Source organism: Drosophila bipectinata, chromosome 4 (assembly GCF_030179905.1).
Source record: "Drosophila bipectinata strain 14024-0381.07 chromosome 4, DbipHiC1v2, whole genome shotgun sequence".
Lineage (NCBI taxonomy): Eukaryota > Metazoa > Arthropoda > Insecta > Diptera > Drosophilidae > Drosophila > Drosophila bipectinata.
Genome location: NC_091740.1, coordinates 3897377 through 3917574, shown reverse-complemented (window position 1 = coordinate 3917574; position 20198 = coordinate 3897377). Strand labels below are relative to the sequence as shown.

Sequence of the window (20198 nt, the reverse complement as noted above, 5' to 3'; positions counted from 1 at the left end):
GATTGACCTAAGATTTCACCTTTTTAAGAATAAAACACGTGGAAATATCTAATTACACGTGTTCCGCAATCATTATATTTGAATTAAAGTGAATTTATGAAACTAGTTGCAACCAAACAAGTGCGAGTTTCAAGTGCAATTGAGAGTTGCTGTTTAATTTTCCCTGTGGGTCGGCCAATATCAGGTGAGAAAAAGAAACTGCAATGCTTGGGGAAGTTCTAATGGCCATAAATTTCGCAGAGCCATGGTGGCCTGGTATTTCGGCCGAGCACATATATAAAATATATATAAGCCTGAAACGCAGGAATCCGAGAGGAGGATTTAGAGCTATTGAGGAGCTTTTTGGAGGAACAGTAACGGATCGTCATGAAACCCCCCCCCCGCTGTTCCCTAACATTACATAAGGACCACGAGGTTTCCATGAGGCGTGGAATCAACTCCCCCCTCTCCTCTCACCTACTATAAAAGTAGCTCTCGCGGATTTGTGTTCTGTTTTCTACCATGCTGCATCCGTTATTTCCCCAAGAGAATTAACAGAAAAACAAATACCATATAACCCCCACAGTTTTAGATGCATAGCTGATCTGCCACTGTAGGGAATGTAAAACTTTAAAGAATTTTGAATCATAATTGTTAATAATTGTTATTTTCTAGAATTAATAAGTTTTGAAAGTTTTTGCTTTTGTTAAATTAATTACCTACTACATCCTTTAATATCTATATATATATATAAATATCTACACTATTATGAAGTAAACTTTAGAAAATACATATAAATACATAGCTGCATCGGAAGTCGACAGGCCTGCTGACCTCGAGGGACGAGCTGTAAGTACGGCATGGCCGCAACAACCTACAAATATGTGTCAGAATAACATATAAACGAGATCTAAATATGTATATGAATATTTTGGATGAAGTAAAATCATGAAGTAGAGCAACATAGAGTAATTTCCTTAATTTTCTAAATTCCAATCAATATAAATTAAGTAAATCATAAAATTTAAATCATACTAAATCATTTTATGTTAAGGTTAGGTTAAACCCTTTGAATAATGATGTTGGATTAGGATTAGAATTTGTTTTAGTAGGAATAATGAACCAAACACTGAAAAATCTATTGAATATAATGAAGTAATGAAATTATAATGAATCGCGTCTAAATATTTCCGTGGGGTTTCCAGAGACAAGCTAACGTAAAATGGGTTGCCCAATGATAATGGTGCAACAAGGTAGGGCGGGTAAAGAGGAGATCTATAACACCTGAGTTCTCCAAGCTAAGATCCTCATTCTCTCTCTCTCCCCCACCACTTTGGCCACTCCCTTCCCTTAAGCACTGTCGATTTCTTTTATTTGGTAACCCTGATTTGGGGAAGCACAAGAACCCTCCCTCTGGCCCTGAGCTAGGCCGGCAACAGACAGTGCGTGCTCCCGATCAGAACCAGGGCGTTACAACGTATAAGCTGCTTAATAAATTCCTAAAAATGATAGGAACAGCATTAACGTATGAGAATAAAAATGAGGAGAATGAGGACTGTATTGACGAAATTTTGAAAATATTGTAAAGATCAGAGCAGCTGCTGTTCAAATTCTACATGTTTGAAATGTTTTAATATAACTGATTTCGTGTGCTTAACCTGATTAAAATATAAGGAATATAATGAATTGAAAAACCAGCTTTTTTATACGTTTTTTTTTCCTAATTTTTCAGCTTTTTTGCAACATTTTTTTCGACAAAAACAGCTTTTTTTTTCCAACAAACTTTGGCCTCACTGGCTGCGTCACTCCCCTATTGACACTACAATGGGTGCGAGTGAAAGAGTGTTTTCCTGAAAGTGCAAAAGAAACAGAAACAAAGTGTGTTGCTTAACCTTTATGCTATGCTTATGCTTATGCTATAAACATTTGAAATTTATTTTTTAAATTTTATTTTGAGTAGCTTAGAGTTAGATACTAATCTTTGGTTTTGCTTTTGAACAATTAGTTTTTTATTTAGTTTCTTAGTTCTAAAAAAGTTTGCAATACGACATTTTGCATTTTGTGCAATATGACAAGGCTTAAAGTTTCGAGAAATATTCGTCCGCACACAACCTCTCACTTACGACAACCCGAGCGTACTGGTCGATAGGGAAGTGAGCCCGAACAATTCTGCCGCCGACGAAACTACCTTGTATAATTGTATCATGGCCCTGTTTTTGTGGCATTAATTCATAACTTAAAATCAAACGAACATTTTTTAATTTGGTTTCTTAACAACAAGTTAATAACAAAGAAATGAATATATTAAAAATTCTGAAATTCGCTGTTTTTTTGGCATTAATTAATAAAGTGCCAACGAGGCAAGATATTCGAATGATGTTTTTTTTAGGGCTATACAAGATTTTGAAGCAAAGTGGGCGTGTCCCACCCCCACCCAAAATTTTTTTTTTGGCCCCACACTTCCAGCAGTACCGCATTTCTGATTGTAACCTTCCTTCCTAAAAATTCGAATTTCGCAAAAAGGCGCAATTGAGCCTAGATGTTCTGAATTAAGAATTTATGCCAGAGCTCGGGAAGAGAAATTTCCTATGCCCCCGAAATAGGGCCGTGCCGACCTCTGTTCTATAAGATGAATATAGACCAGTGGTCGGTACCCCAATACATTGATATGATTTTGATAGCAGAAAGTAGGCTGTGAGACAAATCTAATCATTTTTTTAAAACTCTTCCCAAAGTCGATCTTTTATTACGAAAGCTTTGTACGGGCACCACCTTCTAGAATTACAAATAGTATAAGCCTGGAGCATGACTATCAATTTTAAATTTTATTGATTTTTGCTTCGACATCCAAGAAATATTTATTTGAAAAAAAAACTACAACATATAGCCAAATGCAAACACGAAGCGTCATTTCCCAACAGCTGACTTTAATCGTTGGTATTTTAATACTTGACTGGAACAATACGATTTTTGGCTCTTCCCTCTCTTTCTCTTAAGTGAACGGTCGTGTTTTTTTGTGCGCACTGCGTTTTATTATAAATATTGGTAAACCGGTGTTTACATACTTGTGAATTAAATCTTGTGAATCTTAACAATTTTAAAGCCTAAACCGTATCGCTTCGCGAGTGCTGTGGTATATTTGGAGTCGAATTAATAATTTGTCTAAATTCTATTCCAAGCATAGCTCAGCTCTGCTTCTTCCCCGGCTTATCTATATTTCTGCATTTCTCTTTTGCACTCTTTCAAAGCTCCCGCTTCGGCTTCTTGTTTGGCACAGTGGTTCAAGGTATTGTGTTTTTTAACTTTTTAAATATTAATTTTTGTCTTATTAAATAAAAAAAAAAAAAAAAATAATAAATAAAATGTTATTTAAACTGGTCTGTGCCATTAAGTCTTGCAACAAGACAATTTCCACATCCCAGCCTAGTATCCATTGCTGGTTATGTGAAAACGTCGTGCACGCCAAGTGTGCCGGTTTCACTGCATCAGTTTCGGATGCCATTTCCCGTAGGTCTGGGATACATTATTGTTGCGAAAATTGTCGTGCTGTGCAAGGCGAAATGAGGTCGTTCATGAGACAGACAAAAAATGGATTTAAAGAGCTGATCACTAGTTTTCGTAAAATCAATGAACAGCTCTGTGCGCTTGACACTCAATTTAGTGGCCTTCATCTGCTAAATGAGTCCCCTCCGCTGTTTCTGATCCGCCTCAGCCTGCTCAGTCGACAATAATGCAGCCGCTCATATATCTGGCCACCCCAAGGGCTAGAACTGAGAACAATTCGTCCGAATTTCTCAGGGAAAATGAGCAATTGTCCGATATGTCCGCCATGGCATCTCTTCAAGTGATGCCACAGGTCCTAGTGAACGAAACCCCCGTTAGAGTCACCCAAAAGGGTATTTCACAGTCTGGACCACCGGCACCGACTGCAGTTCTAGTACCTGCGACACCAAAACACTTACAGGTGATTTCTCCATCGAAACATATATTTGTTTCTCGGCTTGCCCCTGATACTTCAGAGATTGATATCTCGACTTATATCAAAGCCAAAACAAAAGCTGATATAAAGGTGGAGGACATAACTAAATTTAAATATAATTATACATGGCGCACGTCTTCTTTCAAGATTCGTGTGCCCACGCTGATGTTCAAGACGATTTGTTCTTCCAGTTTTTGGCCAGAGAATCTTTTCGTCCAAGAACATCAGCCTAGTTCCGTAAAGAAAAAAGTTAAAAAACCAGTGGAAGTGAGACTTCCCAATATCGGAACCACTGACCAACCTTCCACCTCTTCTTTGTCCACTAACCCAAAAAACGAGTATCGTCACTAACACTTACATATCAGAATACTAGGGGGCACTGTAGCAAACTCCCCAAACTATATTCTGATAGTTCTTTCTTTGCATTCCATATTATAGCCTTTACAGAAACTTGGTTAAAGCCGGAGATCTATAGCTCCGAAGCTTTTCCAAGTAAGTACACCATATTTAGACGGGATCGACCTCAGCGAAGGGGGGGAGGAGTCCTCATTTCGGTAGACTCCACTCTTGCTTCTGAAAAGGTGAAATCACAAGAGTTTGAAGACATAGAACTTATTTGCCTTAAAATCATTTTCTTTTTCTTTATACATTACATCTTTATACATTACATGTTCATATATACCGCCTTCGTCGAAACCGCCCACATATTGGCAACATTTGTCCGCCATTCAGTCCGTTTTTATTCTTATGACTGATCGTGACCAGCTCGTAGCTATGGGTGACTTTAATATCCCAAAATCCGACCATCTTTATCACTTATTACGTAGCATGACTTCACCGCGGGCAGGTTTGACATGTCCCTAGGTCAAATTAACTATGTTAGAAATTCGTTAGGACGGCTTTTAGACTTATGCTTTGTATCTGATCCAGATGTTACCGCTCTCTCCAGAGCATTCCCCTTTCAACCCCAAAGGATCCATATAACTCCACGCTGGAGGTCTCAATCGAAACCATTCCTGGTATCGTTCATATGTCTCCATGCGTGGTAAGTAAGATTCACTGCTTCCATAAAGCTGATTTTCACAAACTTAAGAGCCTTATCGATACATATGATTGATCCGATATTCAGGCAAGCAGCGATTTTATGATAATGTCACCTAATGATACAAATTTGACTGTACTTTAAATACATTTTTTGACTCCTGTGTGCCATGGAAATATCCGTTCGCTTCAACAAATCCTCCTTCCTTGGTTTACAATGTGCCTCACTAACCTAAAAAATACTAAAAATAGGCTCTTACTGAAATATAAAAAAACCTGCAGTAGTATTGATTTACTTTAAATCAGCAAATATTATTTTCTGTCAGTTTTTCTCCGAGAACAACTTATTAGCTAGAATAGCCAGAATATCGCCAGGCCCCGATGGAGTACCAGGCTGTGTGCTAAAATACTGTGCCAGGGGTCTGTGCAAACCTCTTCTAAGACTTTTCAACTTATCATTGGAAACCTCGATTTTTCCCTTAAGTGGAAGGAATCATTCATAATTCCCCTACATAAAAAAAGGAAAAAGTCCGATGCTGCCAACTACAGAGGCATCTCTAAATTGTAGGCAATTCCAAAGTTATTTAAAAAATTAGTTATAGATGATATTATCATAGATGCCATCTTTGTCATAGATGGCTTTCTTAAGGGATTTCAAACCGATGAAATTTACACAGAATTTAGCAAAGCATTTGATTCAGTCAATAACTCACTTTTGCTGAGTAAACTGAACATGCTGCGATTTTCTACAGACCTCTTAACGTGGATCTCCAGCTACTAAGATGGAAGGACACAAAGAGTCTTATTTAAAAACACACACTTCAAATTTAAAGTATGGAATTTTTAATTTTTCTTACTAACTCCTCCTAGCTTAATAAATTACAACTAGCTTTACATATACTGTACATATACTTACATATACTAAAACTTTATTTAATAACGATCTATTATTAATCTATGTTTTATGTATGCGCAAGCATATATTAAATTTATTCAATATAATTCAGTAATGAGAATAGAAGTAACAATTAGTACAGGGGGCTATTATAATGACGGGGACTTGATAGATGGCCGTGACTGCAGCTCGATCTGCAAGGGCTCACGATTGAGTGAAGACTATTGCTCCGATCGAAAATTATTGATAAACAACCAATTTTAAAGAAGAAATTTTTAACAACTACTGTAAATTGAGTCTTGAATCAAGTTGCTTTATAAAACTTTTAAATGGCGAAAAAGCCAACTGTTCTAAAAGAAGAGTAATTCCAAGATGGTGCAATTTTAGTTACAGAAACAAACATTTTTTTTTTTTTTTAGCTTAGTTTGTTTTTATTTAAAACAAAACACTCTTTTTAAAGAGTGATCCATCTTAATGAGTCTAACAATAAGGTTGCAAATCTTAAAATAATACAATATCTAACAGTTTGTTTTGAACTGAATAGAGACTACGTGGTCCTAATAATTAGCGCTAGATTGGGAGGTCGTTGCGGCGAAGACGAGAACTGATTTGGATGATTTGGATGTACTGATAGCCTGTTGTAGTACTTTGTTTTGATTTGTGCTATCTCTTGCTCTGATTTGTGCTCTGACGAGTGGTATGTGAAGGTCCCTGTGAATGTTTTCATTACGAACGTACCACGGTGCCCCGGTGATGGTTCTGAGAATTTTTGATTGAGTTCGTTGCATTATATCCACACTGCTGTTACTGGAGTTCCCCCACAACTGGAAGCCGTACATCCAGATTTGGTTTCAAGAAGGTGTTATATAGGAGTACCTTGTAGTCCAAGCTAAGGGGCGAGCGGCTATTTATAAGCCAGTGGAGGCTGTTGGCTTTGAGCTTTAAATGCGTTCTTTTGGCTTCAATGTGGCTGCGCCAGGTAAGCCGTCTACCGAGGTGTACGCCAAGATATGTTACTACATTTGCTATCGGAACCACTGTGTTGTTAAGAATAAGTGGAGGGCAGTCTTGCATGTTAAGAGTGAACGTTATGTGTTTGAATTTTTTTTCGTTAACTTTGATTCGCCAGTCGGATAGCCATTTCTCCACTGCCACCAGGTGTATAGCAAGTTGCGCCGTTGCTTGCTTGGGGCATCTCGAGCGGCTTAGGATCGCTGTGTCATCTGCAAAAGTGGATGTGGTTAGATTCCTGCTCGTTGGGATGTCCGCAGTGTAGAGTGTTGGTCCAAGCACGCTGCCTTGAGGAACTCCGGTTCTAATGATGAAGTCATCGGACGTGGCTGAATTACATCTTACTGAGAATTTCCTGTTGTATTGGTATGACTTCAGAAGTTTGTGAGTGTTGGTTGGGAGCATTATAATTTATAATTTTGTGCATTAGACCTTCTAACCATACTCTGTCGAAAACTTGTGATACGTCCAGAAATATCGCAGTGCAGTACTCCCTTTGTTCGAATGTATTTCGGATTTCTGAGGTTATACGGTTGACTTGCTCAATGGTTCCGTGTTTTTCTCGAAAACCGAATTGATGAATCGGGATTTTGTTGTGTGTTCTGAGATATAGGGTAATGTGTGCCAAGAAGCTTGGAGCTCATTGGGGATATCTGTTCTATGTAATGTTTTTGGGACCTTTCTTCTTCATGACGAAGTTCAGCTGAGAGCCTCTCTGTAGCGTCTTTTAACCTTTGTTTTGCGGATGGTGATCTGTTGGATTGCCATTCTCGCCGTGAGCGTCGCTTTGCTAGAACGAGCTGCTCTATTTCAACGTTCGTGTATCTATTATTGTACGATGTTTTTTGCGTTTGTGGAGTTGATACGCGAGCTGCTGCGACCAAGACGGATTCAAGAGTGTTTGTGGATAAGTTGATATCAGCTTCGTCATTCAAACGTGGATTCAACTCAATGTGCGAACTTATATATTTTTTGTACCTAAGCCAATTGGTTTTATTCGTTGTTAGTCTGAATGGTTTATCTACCGCAACTGGATGTAGATTTAGATGAAGAAGTACAGGCGAGTGATCAGACGATAGATCTGGTAAGGAGTTGGCGCTTGTCAGGTTGCGAGGAATGTTTTTTGTGACTGCAAAATCTATCAAGTCTGGCAGTTTTCTAGGATCTGTTGGCCAATATGTAGGTGTAGGTGACACACAGTCTAGCTTGTTGCTTGCTTTTATTATTGCATTGTAGAACTGCCTTCCCTTAGGAGTCACAAGTGGAGATCCCCAGTGCGTATGCTTGGCATTGAAGTCTCCTGCTGCTATAAATTGTTCGCTCAGAGAGTTGAAATATTCCATGAATTGGGATTCTGATAATGTAAACCGAGGAGGGCAGTATACGGCGGCAAGATTTAAAGATCGGGAATCCATTTGCACATCTATTGATGTAGCTTGCATGAAGTTAGTGGCGAAGTTATTGTGGAAGCATCTTGATGCGATTTCTAACCAGAATCCCAATGCCTCCATGAGCTTTCCCGTCTGGGTGATTCGTGTTGTAGAATAGAAAGCCTCGAATTTGAAAATTATATTTATTTGTGAGATGAGTTTCTGCGAGTAGCATTACATCGATATGGTAATTAATAAGGAACTGAGTTAACTCGAGTTTGCGCTGAGAGACGCCGTTGGCCTTCCACAGTGCTATACGGAGTGGAGCTGTTTGGTCATTGAGCGTTTTCAATGCCGTAAATAAAAAGACGAATTTGTTACTTTTGAACGTTATAAAAAATGTTTATTCCTGCATGCAGATCAAGCCGGATGATCCGCAGATAGACCAGCTATGGTGCCTGCAGGGACTCAAGTAAAGTACAGAGAGGGCGGCCCGACTGGTCACTGCGAAGCTAAAGCTCTCGAATAATGGAGAGGGCGGCCCGACCTAGACACTACGAGCTAAAACTCTCTATAGAAAGCTTGTTGAGTCGAGCGGCCGAGAAAGAGTCGGCTTGCGATCAACAAAGCCTTTGTACAAACTTAAGCCTAATAAATAAACATTACACAAATAAATACACTAAACATTACATAAACATTATTTAAACATAAACATTAAACGCCGTGCTGCTGCTTGACCCGACAGGAGCCATTGATTATTTAGTCTGTTTTTGAGCAACAAGCAGCTCAATCAAAACGTTCTGGTTTCGCATAAGATCTTGCATAGTTGTCTGCATGAATGACATGAATTCCATCATACTTTGTTGAAGATTACATGTCAATGTTTCAAGTTTGTTCGTAGACGGTTCTTCTGGTTGATGAGGGGAAACTGATGATCTGATGATGATGGATTGGTGGGAGCGGTACTTTTAAGACCCAATTTTACTGCAGTTGCATAGCTTGCGGATTTGTCGGTGACCTCATTATTGGCTAAAGATTTAACAGCTGAAGGGGAAGACATTACGTGTAAATTTCATAGGTGGTGTATGTGAGTGAGCAGTGGTCACTCTTTGGTGTGTACGACTTTTCAGTTCCTTGTAGACTGGACAGCCCCTGTAGTTAGCCGTATGGTTGCCTCCACAGTTTCCGCAATTTTTGCTGCTGGGATCCTCTTTATTTTTTGGGCATTTGTGAGATTCATAAAGGTCTCCACAAGCAACGCATACTGGACGAAGCGTGCAATAAGACCTTGTGTGGCCATATTCCTGACAATTATTACACTGCACCGGTCCATTTCTTTTATGCGGCTCCTCTACCGTAATTCTGCGGTGTAGTAGGAACTGGAGAGTAAAGATTGGATGCACTTCATTTTTTTTTAGAGGCTTGGATTTGGTTTCGGGTTCGAGTTTTACCTTGAAAAGAGGTTGAGGCTTTCTTTCTCTATTCAAAATGTTAATAACATTTTTTACATTAAATCCTTTCTCCATCAGTGCTCTTGTAACTTCATCTGGTGTTACTTCCGGCTCGATACCTTCTAGTACTACTTGCTGGCCCTTACTGCTTTTTAATTGGTACGTGGAGAAGTTTTTATTATTGTCGTTTAAATACTTCGACAAAATTCTGTAGTTTACTTCCGTATTAGTCTGAACTTTAGTTTCATGAATATTTCCCTTTGTTAATGGAATTATGTGGAAATTGTCTGGTCCTATTAGATTCAGTATCGAGTTTACGAGAGCATTCGAACTTTTCGCATTCGAATAAGAAGACAAAAAGAAAGCACGTCTGCACTCGCCGACGTTCGCGAACGTTTTTGAACAAACATAGTAGACATAACAAAACAACAAGGTTCATATTTAATTTTGTTCAATGACTCAGTAACCATAAAAAATATTACTTATGTAAACACCGAAAGGAAAATATTAAACTACATAGCACAGCATAAATTTATTAATTATGATCTTGGCGCATATATTATTTCTAATAATTCAGAACTTACTCTTGATAATATAAATATTCTCAATCCATATTTCCTAATTAAAAATACAAAACTTCGTATTTCTTATATATTATTAATTGTAATCATCGTACATTTAATTTTTTTACTTTTTATAAAATATAAAAACTTTATTTTTGTAACAAAAAACAACGGCCAGAACTAGAAGAAAAAACTAACCATGAAAATTAAAAAAATGAAAATTCAAAACATAAAATTATTATATAAAAAAACACAAATCATCAAGAAATTTTCACAGAAAAAAATACACAGAAAATTTCAAAACTAAGAGACCGATTAATAATGAATTGGGACAATCCATTTTATAAGTTATCCAACCCATGAAACCAGGCCTCTTATGGCATTTATAAACAATTTTTCAAATTCAATCTCACCGATCTTCGCCTTAGCCTTTGCCATTGCCTATGCCTCTGGCTCCGCTCTTTGAGCCCCAAGAGAAATAAAAAAATCAAACTTAAGGGGGGACATCTGAGTAACAGGCCAAAAAAAAACTGATTTTCTGGAATTTTTTTTGGCCAAATCAAAACAGCTAATCGAAAATTTGTAAATGAGGTTTTATTATACATATTTGTAATTCATGAAAAATAAATAATTATTCAAATAAATTACTTTTGGACTTTTTATTTTTATTCAAATCAACTTTATAATTAAAATAAATTTATATTTAAAATAGTTGATTGAAATTAAATGAAAACCAATATTTTAAATTTAAAGGAAATATTTTAAAGTTCGTGTTAAGTTAATTATTTCCATTAATATCGTTGGATGATCCATAATTCACTTCGGACCCAGTACTTTTTCACTTCAGGACAGAAGTAGCAATTATAGTATAAGGATCGGGCTTTTGGGCTTTTGTATTTCTGAAGTTGTGTTTTTTTTAGAATGTGGCGATATTTAAAGGAAGGACTTTCTATACAGAGATTACAAACGAACGTTTTCATTTCGAAAATTTAAAAATAAACTGATAGAAAGCAAACCTAGAACTTCTTTTATATATTTTTAGGAGTGAATCTGTGCTATTGTATATAATTTACCTATATATTTTAAAATTAAATAACCATACAGTCATTTCTTTCATTCCTAATAAAATTTACATATTCCTAGCTATAAAGTTCTTATATACCTGTCGACGGTCAAAACATTGTTATCCATAGTTAAGTCAGTATTATTAGGAAATGTAGTATTTTAAGTTATAGGAATTACGGGCCTACTAATAGCGGTAGTGTGAATGCCGCCGAAAAGTGCCTTTCATTGTTTTGTTGATTGTAGGAGGGCACACTGTGGTAAGAAGAAGATATATATTTGAATTGTAAACTAATTTATGAATTTTACAGAATAAAACGTTCCTTTAGCCACAGCCAAGGCCTTTGAAGTACCCCTTTCTTCGGACCTACGCGTGTGGGGAGCCGTTTAAGGCAACTCCACATGAAACAAAACAACAATACCCATAATCATTTATAAGTGTCATGATGTCATCCCTTTCATTTATATAAAAATTATATATAATATTATTTCTATATATATACTTATATATATGCATATATTTTTTTTTTTTTTATCGTTTATTAACAAAGAAAGACTTAAAACTAAGCTCTAACAAAAAGGAAAGTGAAAAAGTGTCTACTAGGTGCCTGTCCCCTGCGGTAATGCCACTAGGCTTTGCTTCGCAGGGCCAGGAAATTGGCGTGCTTATGCGCCCCACTACAGTTGGCCTAGGCTAGCCTAGCCTCCGCTCGGAGTCGCTCTAGCCTTCTCAGCTCCTTCATCATGTAGGCGGCGAAGCTGCTCAAGTCTGCCCAGAACTGGGCGTCCTCCAGCAACCTCCTTCCAATGACGTCCGCCGTCGCCACTTCCCCTACACTCAAAATAAAATTTACCCTTAAATTTAGAAATTCGCCATAAAACTTAATTTTTTCTAAATACAAGAAAAAATTTCTAGTTTCTAGAAAAAATTTTCTGAAAACAAGAAAAATTTCTTAAATCAAATAAGTTTTTCTCAAATATAGAAATAGTCGCCATAAACTGAAATCGTCCTAAAATCAAGAAAACTTTTTTATAATTAAGGCAAATTATGACTTATTTTCAGGAAATATTTTCTTAATAATAGAAAGGCTCACCATAAAATTTACTAACCCTAAAAAATAGAAAACTGTTTCTACAATATAGAAATCCTTTTCCTAAAAAGATACTAACCCTACAAAATAGAAAACTGTTTCTACAATATAGAAATTCCTTTCTAAAAATGCACAGTGTTACCCTTTAATTTAAGTAACCCTAGAAAATAGAAATATTTTGTTTAATATAGAATTTTTTTTATATTTTATCTCTGTCCGTGGTCGGCACCCAATACATTGATATGATTTTAACGCATTAGTACTAGTATAGCAGAAAGCAGAAAGTAGGCTCTGAGCATGACGCGTCATGACGTTTCACACATTTATACTGTGTGTGTGGCAGAACACGGGCAGATAAATGCAGACTGATCTATATTATATTTTATGTATAAAGTTTTAACATGTTAAATAAAAAAAATCATGTTAAGAAATAATGTAACGATATTTAAACTATCTCTAAGATGTTGACATTACAAATTTATTAAAAAGTTTATTTAAAAAGTGCTAATTGATTCCTTGCTGAAAAAAGATAAACTGAGAAGCCTTTTCTTTTTTTTCGCTGGTAAGTTACTAAAAACGTTACTAATTTCATAAGTAATTTAATTTAATTACTAATTAAATTAATCTAGAGCTAATTGTGGAAAGACATGATAGATCTTAACATCGGAAAAAAGCCAGAAGGTCTGCTGCATATGGCAAAATTTATCATTTGAAGGCTAAGGAGAAAAAGTTATCAACTGGTAAAATACGCCCCACTTCAAAGGTTAAAAATAATTTCCCAAATACATTTTCAGGTAATATGGCTGATGTTCAATAGTGACAAGATGAAGCCCAGCCTTGTGAAGAGGTCAACGAAAAATTGGATCTTAGTTTTGAGTGGCGCAAAAGTTTATTTTTCTCGGACGCTACACTTAGCTTATCGAGGAATGGCCCATTCTTAAGCAGAATTTTGAACACAAATTGGTAATGTTTTTTATATATTCATTTTGTTTTATTGAATGCATTTATTGAATAAATTCTTAGATTGTGTCAATTTTTTCTCTCATTTCTTTAAAAGGAAGTCCAGTGTTTTATCTTACTAAAAACATTCCCTCAACAAAGCGAAGGTAAAAAGGCAATAATTATACTACCTTAAAACATTTTTTAAAACATTCACAATTAAATTGTAAATTGCTATATTTATATCGCAATATTAATTGACGTGATTTTTCCACAGATAAAAAGGACGCAGATGATTCACGCTATTTTAGTCCCCACCAAAAGGGGAAAACGTGGTGCTTCTGGAAATTTAAAAGTCAAGTATACAATTCACGATTCGAGGGTCAACTTTATTATATACCATAAATAAAGTCTTATGTGAAAGGAAGAACTGAAGAGAGCTTTAAAATGAAATAAATGTAAATGTAAAAATAATTTAAAAATATGTAAATGTAAGATGTAATATGTAATTTAAAATGTAAAAATAAAATGTGTAGTATTTATAGGGTGACCAGGCGTCCGTATTAATACGGACATGTCCGTATTTTCAGCTCTGTGTCCGTTAGTCCGTATTTTTTTTGTAAAATGTCAGTATTTTTCGCGTTTTTGACGAAAAAACAGGTTGCACCTGCAATTTTTCCGAAATGAGTTTCTAGACTTAAACATTCGAAAGCGCCCGCGCTCGCAGTTGACGTAGAGGACGCGCAATCAATTTAGCACGCGTTATACGGTAAAATTCCCTAGAAATATGGGACGATTGCGTACGGTTATTCGGTTTGCTATGTATGCATACTGTCGCGTACATACATTGCTTATAGCGTTGTTTTGTGTATTTCTGTAACAGCTGACTTTTTTATTATCAATCAGTTAATCTTTAACAAAACAACCAACTCGTAAGTATTCTGAATGTTTTATAAACGATAATTACGATTAGATTAGTTGAAAGCTTTATTGTAAAAAAAAAAGTGTACTTGTTGTTGCAGATCCTGGAAGTTCAGGTTTCAAGTAAGCGAATGGTCTGAATGTTTTCAACACGAAATTCGGTAAAGCAAAATCTAAACTGACACCCGACAGGGACAACAAGCTTGTGACAATTAACACGGCATAATGTCCGAGTCACCCGATCACAAACGCTTGAAAACCACGCCGAATTCAACCAAACGCAAGTGTACATTTACAGAGGAGTTGAGAAAAACTTATTCTCGTAGTTTTAGCGATGGGAAATCTGCATATTTTGCTCATTGCATTGTTTGTGATTGTGAGGTGTCAGTTGCAAATAGTGGTTTGTATTTTTACTTTTTTCCATTTTTTTGGTTTTGCTCGTTTTGGTTTTTCACTCTCTTCCGCCGCTTTGATTAGGTTGACCAGATAGCTGAAGTGGAAAATACGGACACCACCGTTTTCTCGTTTCCTTAAAACTTAAAAGTATTACTTTTGAAATGTATTAAAAAATGGCACTGTCACCTTGAGTAAAACAAAATGTATGCGTATTTGTCATTACTCCCGATTTGTTTCAACAAAGCAGTGTTCTTTTTCAAATATGTATGAAACTGTTGAAAGGAATATTTTTTGAAATTGAATTGAACCAAGATTATACTTTTCAAGTTTTTGAAAACCAAATTTTTTTTGTTCGTCGCTCCATTGAATATTAACAAGTGAAAAAACGCGTTCGCAATTTGCGTTGTGACAGGGAATCGCAAAGAAATATTGAGCAATTTTGAGTATTTCAGAACATGATTTAAGACAGCTGTTAGCAGAAAGAAAATCACAGACTTTTTCATCGCTACTTTTTTTGAAAAAATCATCTCTTGCTTCTTTTTCTCGCTTTTCTTTTTCATTCAAAAATTTTTTTTTATTAACAAACTGGTTGAACAATTTTGAATAATCAATTTGAATATTTTTGGATGCGAGAAATGCAACAGATTTTTCAACAGATTCATACCTCAAATCTTTTCCTGGCTTGAAATTTAACCATTCGAAGTCTTCCAAATAACTGGCTAAATATAATATAATGACTGGCTCCATTTCAACAAGATCTTTCATAACACTACAAGCATGGATTCTGTAAAGTTTTGACACTCAGTTTCTTTACCTCAAAGTCTCCCATACTTAGTCAATGGTTTGCAAAACTTCTAGAAAAGAATTGTCTTCACGTTCGATGCTTTTGATTCTATTGTGAAAGACATTCATAAGTGAACTTATAAACAGCAATTGCAATTCCGCAAAATCATCTTTGAAAAAACTCTCTAAAATAATTGGATTGTCGGGTGTCAGTTTAGATTTTGCTTTACCGAATTTCGTGTTGAAAACATTCAGACCATTCGCTTACTTGAAACCTGAACTTCCAGGATCTGCAACAACAAGTACACTTTTTTTTTTACAATAAAGCTTTCAACTAATCTAATCGTAATTATCGTTTATAAAACATTCAGAATACTTACGAGTTGGTTGTTTTGTTAAAGATTAACTGATTGAGAATAAAAAAGTCAGCTGTTACAGAAATACACAAAACAACGCTATAAGCAATGTATGTACGCGACAGAATGCATACATAGCAAACCGAATAACCGTACGCAATCGTCCCATATTTCGAGGGAATTTTACCGTATAACGCGTGCTTAATTGATTGCGCGTCCTCTACGTCAACTGCGAGCGCGGGCGCTTTCGAATGTTTAAGTCTAGAAACTCATTTCGGAAAAATTGCAGGTGCAACCTGTTTTTTCGTCAGAAACGCGAAAAATACTGACATTTTACAAAAAAAATACGGACTAACGTACACAGAGCTGAAAATACGGACATGTCCGTATTAATACGGACGCCTGGTCACCCTACCTAGGTAGCACTTTTCTTGTTAATTCTGAGCAATTAAATGTGAATTTTTGGCTTGCAATCTTCGCATTTTGTTACAAACTTTTTTTTACAACAAAATTAAACACATGACAGTTTTAATATATAAACTTATTCATAGAAAATATAGAGGAAAATTAAAAAAAAATCATTTCTATTGTCAGTGACAATACATGTTATTTTTTTTTTTTTTTTATATTAAGTTACTTCCTGTAGTGGAAGGATTATTTGGCCTCCCCGTTTAGACGGGTTAACGCCACAGCCAATGTATGAAATCTTATTTCAGGAGATCTAAAAAATTGCGCTTGTATTAAAGCAGAGGTCGGCACGGCCCTATCTCGGGGGCATAGGAAATTTCTCTGCCCGAGCTCTGCCACACACACACAGTATACATGTGTGAAACGTCATGCACACAGCCTACTTTCTGCTATTCGTTACTAACACTAATGCGGTAAAATCATATCAATGTATTGGGGTGCCGATCCCTGTATTAAAGACAATAATTTTTATAAATTAATTTTGGCTTGCTTTAAAAACGACGTTATCGATATGTAGTTGTCGATTGGTTCATTTACAAAGAAGCGATAAATATCATTATATTTTAAAAGTGTTGGAAAATGGCGGCGAATGCTTGAGTATTTTGTACAATTTAAAATAAGATGTGAAACATTTTCCACTGCATTGCATGTGTCGCAAAGAGCATTGTCAAAAATATTCATTTTGGATAAAGTGAACTTATCGAACGCATGTCCGCTAAGGATTCTATTTAATTGTTTTGTGTCTAAACGGTCGAAAATATCCGTTTTATAGAACCAGGGTTTCTTGGTGATGAAAGGCCTAAAGTTTGAATAGCCTTTATTACGTTCCATAGAGAAAACGTTATAGTCTCTTTCCCAATCATCTTGAATATAATGAAAAATATAGTTGATCGCATCACTCAATGTCCATCTAACATATTTGAAGGAGCCGTGTATAGAAGCGTTTTATGCTGCTTTATCAGCAATTTCGTTTTCCCAAATATTTGCATGGCTGGGTATGTGGTGAACTACAACCTTTGAGAGCGTGGGACAACTTTCGATTTTGGAGAATATTTCCTGGGCAATATAATTGTTGGAGCCGTTATTTTGTAGAGTTTGTATAGCGCCAAGGCTATCCGTCAGTATGGCTATCTTTGGGAAGCAGTTGGAAATTGCAAAATCAATGTCTTTTTCCAAGGCTAAAAGTTCAGCGGTCATAGACGACAGCTTTTTGTTAGTAAAGAAACTATCAACAGTATTTGACTTTGAATGAACAAATGCATAACCTGTAAAATTTTCCGAGACTGAACCGTCAGTGTAAAAAATTTCCATGTGTAAGTTATTAAAAGAATTCAATTTTTCGTTCAACAAAGTAAAAACAATGACTTCATTAGCTTGCTTTTTGTTAACGCAGGTACCTTTAAAAAAATTTGTGTCTAGGGATAATTTGCGAGGAAAAGTAAAAATAGGGTTGATGGGAGCAATATGATTAAAAAGGTTTATATATTTAGAATAAATTCTACTATAGCTGGTTTTAGTGTATGAGTATGAAAGAGGTAAGAGTGAAGCAGATGGAAGTTTGTACGCGAAGGATTTGGCTAACTCTTTAGTTGTAGCGAATTAAATTCTGTAAATGGGAGGTAGTTCAGCAGCGAGATGATAAATAATTTTGACAGGAGTTGACTTAATAAGGCCTAATGCTTTTCTCAGGTGAAAATTAGCGTGGGAATTAATAATATTTAGAGCTGCTTTAGACAAGTTAGCGAATGAGGAACAGGCGTACTCAAACCTAGATCTTATAAAAGCTTTATAAAAAAGAAGCGATTTACCTGGATGAACTCCGAAGTGGCAACCACTTAGCATTTGTAGAAACATATTTATTTGATTTGATTTTGAAATAATTTTTTTAACATGTGGTACAGACGAGTTGTTAGAACTTATGATTCTACCCAAATAGTTGACACTATTTACATTATTTAAGGTGATGTTATTACACTGTACGTTAAGAGGTCTTCTCCTAAGATTAAAGTGTATAGTGGCTGATTTATTTTCATTAAATGAAAGATTGATTAAATTGCACATTTCCCTAAAAAGATTCACTTTCTGCTCTAATTTAGATTCAGCCAACGAAAAAACCTTGTCATAGCAGACTAAAAAAAAATCGTCCGCGTACTGGAAAAGAGTACTGTCATGATTGTTGCTTAGATTATGAAGCTCAAGAGTGTAAAGATTAAATAAAATTGGGCTAAGACAGCTTCCCTGACTAACCCCTTTGTCGACTGTAACCTCTGCCTTGCCCAAAGTTAAAATTCTTTTATTAAGGAAATTGATAATGAATTTAATATGGGAGTGGTTAAAACCTAAATTAACTAATTTTTTACCTAGGATAGGAATTTTGACCGCGTCAAACGCTTTGTTTAAATCAAGAACAGCTGCTGTAACATGGAAGCCACGAGCTTTTAAATTAGCTATAGTGTTGATCACATCATTGATACATTGCGATGTTGAATGGTTTTTCCTAAAAGCATAGGACCTTGGAGAGAGGATTTCGTGTCTATTAATGTGATTCTCCATACTCGATTTAATTAGGCCCTCTAAACATTTGAAAATTACACTTAGAAGGCAAATAGGTCTATTGTTTGTAATTATAGAAGAGTCAAGGTTTTTCTTTGGCACAGGAATAACTTTTATTCTACGCCAATTATCTGGAATATTACCTTGGTCTAAAGTAGAATTAAGCAAGGAAACAAGGTTTTCTAATTGCACAGTAGGTAAGGCTAGGAGCATTCTATATGAAATCTTATCGAGTCCCTTAGCAGAATCAGGGTTACGGGATTTGAGAAAGACAAGAAGTTCATGATATGTGAAGTTTGAGATAGAATTTGTGTAAAGTAAGTCGTCAGGGAAAATAACATCAGAACAAGTATCAGTGTTAGGAGCTGTGGCTATTTGACTAAGAAAAGCTTGGTGGTCCGAGTCAGAAAATGAACTTTTGGAAGGTTTTATTTGTTTATAAAGTTTAAGGGAATGAATTTTTCCCCACATATCTTTCATTGAGGTAGGGTCAGATAAATCATCTAAAAGCCTGTTTAGGTTATTCTTTCTCATTTTATAAAAGTAATTATTAAGTTTTCTATTACTGTTAATATAGGCAATAGCATCTGTATAAAGCTTGGATTTAAAATATTTTTGTCTGCACGCGTTTCTTAGCCTAAATAGTTTTTCACAAACCTCATCCCAATATTTTTTAGGAACGTATCTATTATTCCCATTTAATTTTATCGTATTATTGGCGTGAATGTTTTGAGAAGAAGTAAAAAGGGTGTCTAGAGAAGTAATATGAACATTTGAGAAATCTTTAATAATTTTTGGGTGATTAAATTTATAAGAGTTGAAAGAAGCCGAAACATTATCAACTTCAATTAAAACCGGAAAGTGATTGCTATTCGAAATTTTAGAATTAACTGAAGCCCATTTAAATCTAAGATGATTATTATTTGTGAAAGTGACATCAAGGGTAGAGAAATAGGACGGATTAGGTGAGTAGGTTGGATCGCCATTGTTAATGCAGAAAAATCCTGAATTTAAAAGAGCGTTTTCCAAGATGACTCCTCTGGCATCAAGCGTGTTGTTACCCCAAATACTAGATTTGGCATTAAAATCGCCACCTCTAATAGAAGTACCGTTCAGTTCAGACGCAATAGAAAATAAATCGTTACAACCTTGTTCAAAAGAATTAGCGTTAGGATTGGGTGCGGCATAGATACTAAAAATGTTTATATTGTTTTTTAGATTCGTTGTACAGACACCAACTGCTTCAATATTAATGTTACATTTAATTTTCCTAAAACGTATATGTTTTTTTAAATAAATACCAACGCCTCCATACCCGTCGGCACGAGGTTTACACACAA

The 20198-nt window shown here is 35.8% G+C and overlaps 1 long non-coding RNA gene across 3 annotated transcripts; it reads left to right on the top strand.

The window, feature by feature from the left end:
- The first annotated feature begins 11498 nt into the window (after positions 1-11498).
- Positions 11499-13931, top strand: LOC108121515 (uncharacterized). Of its 3 annotated transcripts, none has more exons than XR_001773147.3 (6): positions 11499-11611; positions 11663-13004; positions 13072-13182; positions 13237-13405; positions 13500-13548; positions 13659-13931. It is a non-coding gene; the product is annotated as an uncharacterized lncRNA (long non-coding RNA). The 3 variants fall into 3 exon arrangements; XR_001773139.3 differs by having other exon boundaries at positions 13466-13548; XR_011443532.1 differs by having other exon boundaries at positions 11535-11608; positions 13466-13548.
- The last annotated feature ends 6267 nt before the right edge of the window (positions 13932-20198 follow it).